Raw genomic sequence first — 5405 nt, forward strand, 5'->3', positions numbered from 1 at the left:
TTTCCCGGAACTGAAGAATCCACCTTCACTCTTCCTTCCTTACTGGGGCAGGGAAGAAAGAGAACGGAATGTGAGCATCTGTCTATACAGGGTCCCCACCATCATAAGAGGACTACCCTGTCATTGCCTGAATACTTACTTAGTCCCTGGATCCATATAACAGAGAAGGTGACTCAATACTAAGCCTCCCACCTCACCCTCTCCCCACCACATAGATTTAATTTTGTTTTTTTTTAGGTAGGCCGGGAAGGGTATAGAAAGTTCTTTGGTACTTCTTACCGCAAGCCAGAATTAGTCTGCACTACAGGGCAGAGATAAACCCAAATGTGGAGAAATGAGTAGGGCCAGGTACCACCAAAGTCAAGAGAACAGATCCAGGAAAAAAGATGCAAAAAGCTACACGTCATCTCAACCACTTTCTGGAGGAACAGAAAACATACATTATTTTGAATTGGGGGATTCATTTTGTGACTAACTATTGGCCGAACCTAGTCTCTGCCCTCTAGGCCACAGGTCATCGACTTTGGCTTGAAATCCCTGGAAAAAGAAATCAACCAGCTCGGTCCCTGGTTCCTGATACATAAGCCAGAATATTCAAGAAAAATGCATCAATCACATCATTCTGGGTGGGCTGCAGTTTGTGGTTTGACAGCTTTATATAAACAGTAACCAGTGCACTATGGGTTCCAACAAACTGATCCTCAATTCATGAAGCAACATTGAGAAAAATGGCATTTTCAGTCTGAAAAAGAAGATACTTTGTTAATGCATTTGTTGTATTTTCCTGTACCTGATTTAGGCTGTTTTTCTTTTTTATGTATAGGGTTGATGTGTATAAGCTTGCTAAGATCATCGAAAGTGTTTATTGGAAATATTCACTTTGATATGGAACTCATAGCAATATGATGGCAAAACATCTACTATATATCATCTTGTAAAGAGAGGCAGGAGTGGAAGGGGTTGCATGTATGTCTTGATTATCACTTCTTTCCTGTACCTTGCCTAACGTGCAAAAGGTTTTCAATAATTATCTCCTGAGGAAATGAATGAATGAATGAAGTTCTCTAACTCTGTGAGACACTTGAGATTGATAAATCACAGTATACTGAAGAAGGAAAAATATTGGCCTTTAGTCCCTTATAAAACTTAGCACTGTGCCTGGTACATCACAGGCCCTTAATACATTTGTTGACTGTATGAATGAATGAGTGAGCTAATAACAACAGATTCATGATTGAATTTGTTGAAAGCCTGACTAGAACAAAAGACAGGGTAAGGGTGAATTCACTCTCTCTCTTTGACTGATTTTGATAATAACAGATTCAGGACTATAACTCAGGTTTCTCAATTCCATTCCTTTAATGACAGTATACTTTGGGAAAATCTACACACACACACACACACACACACACAAACACATAGTACAATGCCATTCTCTGTGGTCATATTGGATGCAATGCCCCATGGAGTGTAAATTGAGGAAAGAGCATAAGTATTTAATTTTGACACTTAAAAACCCCCAATAAACACAATTACATTTGAAGTGCAATTGAACTGGCAAAACAAAAACAAAAAGAAAAAACAACAACAACAACAAAAAAACCCCCCACACAAACTAAAAGGGAAATGTGGCTTTCTGGGACCTTCGCCTCTTCAATTGAGACCCAGAGTGGGGATACTTGAATAGGGGTAGATTTAGGGCAAATGAAAAATGTGGTACTTGACCCAGCAAGACATAAATTCGGGTCATTGTTCTTTTGGCCTACTGAACAGGTGGTGAAGATCAGTTGGCTCAAGAAGAGCTGTGACAGACCCCAGGATGATGATGGTTCGACAAAGTCTTAGGGAAATTGGGGATGGCTCCTGTCTCTGATGGAGCAGTTAGAGAAATCATGCAGCTGATGAGAGGAAGAATGTAAAAAAAGAGGAAAACATTTCAGAGGTTCTGTCTGAGAAGGATCAGTTTATCCCATTTCATTTGAATATTAATATCAACGTAATTCATATTTCTCAATATTTTATTCTGAGTTTTTGTGTTTGTGACTTAAACATAAATTTTATTTCTTGTTTGAGTGCGTATTATTGGCTAGGCACAGTGTGTAGCACTGGGACTGATAAAGGAGCAAAAGCCACAGCCAGACCTTCATATACTTACAGTCTACTAGGGGTGACAGATAATGGTTACATAGTAAATTCCATGTAATTATAGAAATATGTACAGAATACAGAGATATTAAAAGAAAGTAATGGTTTTTGGTTTTTTAGAAGATGAAATGATGGCCTTAGTAGGGACAAACAAGTATTTACGAGGCAAACAAGGTGAGGACAAGGCATTGTAAGAGGAAGAAATAGTAGAGTCAAAGGCATAGAAACATAGACTACATGGTATTTTTATGGAATTGCAAAAGACAAGAGATAAGCAGAGGGCTAAGATCTTGGATAGCCTCTTGTGCCTCCTACAGAACCATTGAAGGGCTTCAAGTAAGGAAGTTACATGGTCAGATCTGGGTTTTTAGATAGACCACTCTGCAGCAGTGTGGAAAATAGATCTGGAGGGACACATCCACAGAGAATGCCATTGCAATAGTTCTGGCAATAGATAAGGAGGGCCTGAACCGAGGCAGCAGCAATAAATAATCAGAGGAAAGAAATTTAAGAGATAAGGAAGTAAAAACAAGACTTCACATCCCAGTACAGATAATTCCCCAATTTTCTGTGCCTTTCATAGCTGATCTTTTAAAAAGAGCTGTCTGTAGTAGCTGATAGCACTTTCTCACCTCTCATGTAATTTTCAAGCTATTTAATCCAGCTTCTGCCTCCACAGCACCACCCAGCTTCAGTTCTTGCACGATGCCCAATGATCTCCACGTCAAGAAAGCTGGTAGATATATTTCAGTTCTCATCTTACTTGATGCCGTTTCTTTTTAAGGTACTCGCTTCTCTTGGCTTCTGAAATAATAGACATTTCTTCCTGTCTCTTTGCCTGCTCTTTCTCTGTCTCTTTTGCCAGTTCATATCCCTCCCTTGGACTTTATTTTAAAAAATTATTTATTTATTTTTAGAGAGAGAGGGGAAGGGAAGGAGAAAGAGAGGGAGAGAAATATCAATGTGTGGTTGCCTTTCACATGCCCCCAATTGGGGTCCTGGCCCGCAACCCAGGCATGTGCCCTGACTGGGAATCGAACCAGTGCTCCTTTGGATCGCAGGTCAGCATTCAATCCACTGAACCACAGCAGCCAGGGCCCTCCCTTGGATTTTTAAATGTTAGAAATCCTCAAAGCTCAGACCTGTGGTCTCTTCTTTTGAGTCTGTATTCTCTCCCTGGGTGAGCTCGTCCATGTTCCTAGTTCCAACAACAAAGTGTAACTAAAATTAATATCATCCATTTCAAGGAAAACGATTATTTTATGTATCAGTAAGAAAGGTAAACTATTATTTTATGTATCACGAAGAAAGCAGAGTTGATTCCGATTAAGCTATGATATCTCAAACTGCACTAATCATCTCACTGCATGTCAAGTTTGTTTTTCACTGTAGCATTCCCGACTCGGAAGCTGCCATCATCACTCAGTTAGTTGTTCAAGCTAGGAACTAGAAAGACGGGACTTCTATTCTCTTACCTCACCACGTCCTACCTATTATATCTAATCACTGTCTATGTCCTAGTGCTTTTACTTCTTCTTTTTTAAAAATAATTATTTATTTTTGGGGGGACCCCCACTCTGTAACAATTACCCTTCTCAGACTTAAGACCCTTTATCATCTTATAAAGGACAATGGGCAAAGGTCTCGTGCTCCTCTAGCTGCTTCAAGCTGGACATGGTCATCGTCCTACGTACCCTTGGGTAAATAATCCCTAAATATGTCCATCTCTCTGACCCTCACTGTAACAGAGCTGAGGAGCCATGAACTTTCTTGTTTTGTTTACCTCCAAAGCAACCTAACTAGTCTCTCCATCTTCTGATTCACTATTATCAAGGCAGGGTGATCTTATCAAAGCCAAAATTTGACTCTGTCACTTCCCTCGTGAAAACCCTCCCTGCTCTTAGGAAAAAGTGCAAATTCTTGCGGTGGCCTTTAAAGTCCCTACCTACCTCTTCGGCCTTGTTTCATGCCCTTCTCTGCTATGTTTTGTAAATGCCAACACTTATTGGCTTCTTTCATTCTCAAATGTGTCACCCACGTCCCTGCCTCAGGACTTTGTCCACGTGCTCTCTCCTCTGTGTACACGGTCCTTTTACATCTCTTTATCTAATGAAATCCTATTTGTTCCTCAGCCCTCAACTCAATAATTGCCTCCTCAGAGAAGTCTTCCATAGTCCCAGAAGACATGCCCTCAGAGCACACCACTCTTTTTACTTTCAGAATTCAAAATCGTAATTAATTTAGTATGTGAATTACATGTTAATATTGGGCTTGGTACTGAAGTGGAAGCAGCATGAAGGCAGGGACTGTGCTAGGTACTGAGCTAGGTGCTGTATCCTTAGCACCCAGATAATACTGTGAACAAAGTATGTGCTCAGTTAGTATTTGTTAAATCAATGGATAAATTTATGACTGATGGGATGTAAGAGTTAAGGTAGAAAGAGGAATCGAGAATTATAGAAAAGTTTCTGACTTTGGTAACTAAGATGGATGATAGCACTTCAGATCTAAGGCAAGAGAAAAATGATAAATTCAGTTTTAGAAGAAAGAGTTGGAGATGATTGTGAGATATACAGTAGGCAGCTTGATATGCGTGTCTAGAATTGGAGAAAGCAGGCTGGGCTGTGGACATAAATTTAATAGCCATTAGCTCCAGGTGTTTGTTGAAACCGAGTGAGGGAATGAGATCATCCAGGCAATGAGCGTAACATAAGAAGGAGAGAAGGCCAAGAACATATCTTTGTGGAATATCAACATTTAAGGGATCGGCAGAGGAAAATAAACCATAAAAAGAAAAGGAGAAGGGAAGGACAGAAAAGCTAAAGAAATATGAGACCAGTATGGTACCTTAGAGGCCAAGGTTCAACAGGGTTAAACGTAGCACATGGGTCAGAAAAATGCCCCGAGAAGGACACTGGTATCATAGAATGCTTAGGAAAGTGAGGTGATAGGTGAAGCCGAAGTGAAGGCTGTAAAGCCCTTAATGACAGCCCTGATTTTGAAGCCTGTTGAGAAGAAAAAGAGAGAAAGAAGGCATTAGCTGGAGAGGGACCAATCTCAAGGAAAGTTTTTTTCTTCTAACACATGAGAAATCTGGAGAAGTCTGAATGTTAATAGGGTGCATCACAATAGTGACCGTTCTATAAATGAGATTGGGTTTCCCAATATGAAATTGGCTTGCTGTCACATGTGTTCAATCCCAGGCTAGATGCAGAACCACCCAAGGATTTCGTTTTGCCACTATTCCATGAGAGTCAGAG

The sequence above is a fragment of the Furipterus horrens genome, unplaced genomic scaffold, assembly GCF_987537825.1.
Source record: "Furipterus horrens unplaced genomic scaffold, mFurHor1.1.pri manual_scaffold_17, whole genome shotgun sequence".
NCBI classification, from domain to species: domain Eukaryota; kingdom Metazoa; phylum Chordata; class Mammalia; order Chiroptera; family Furipteridae; genus Furipterus; species Furipterus horrens.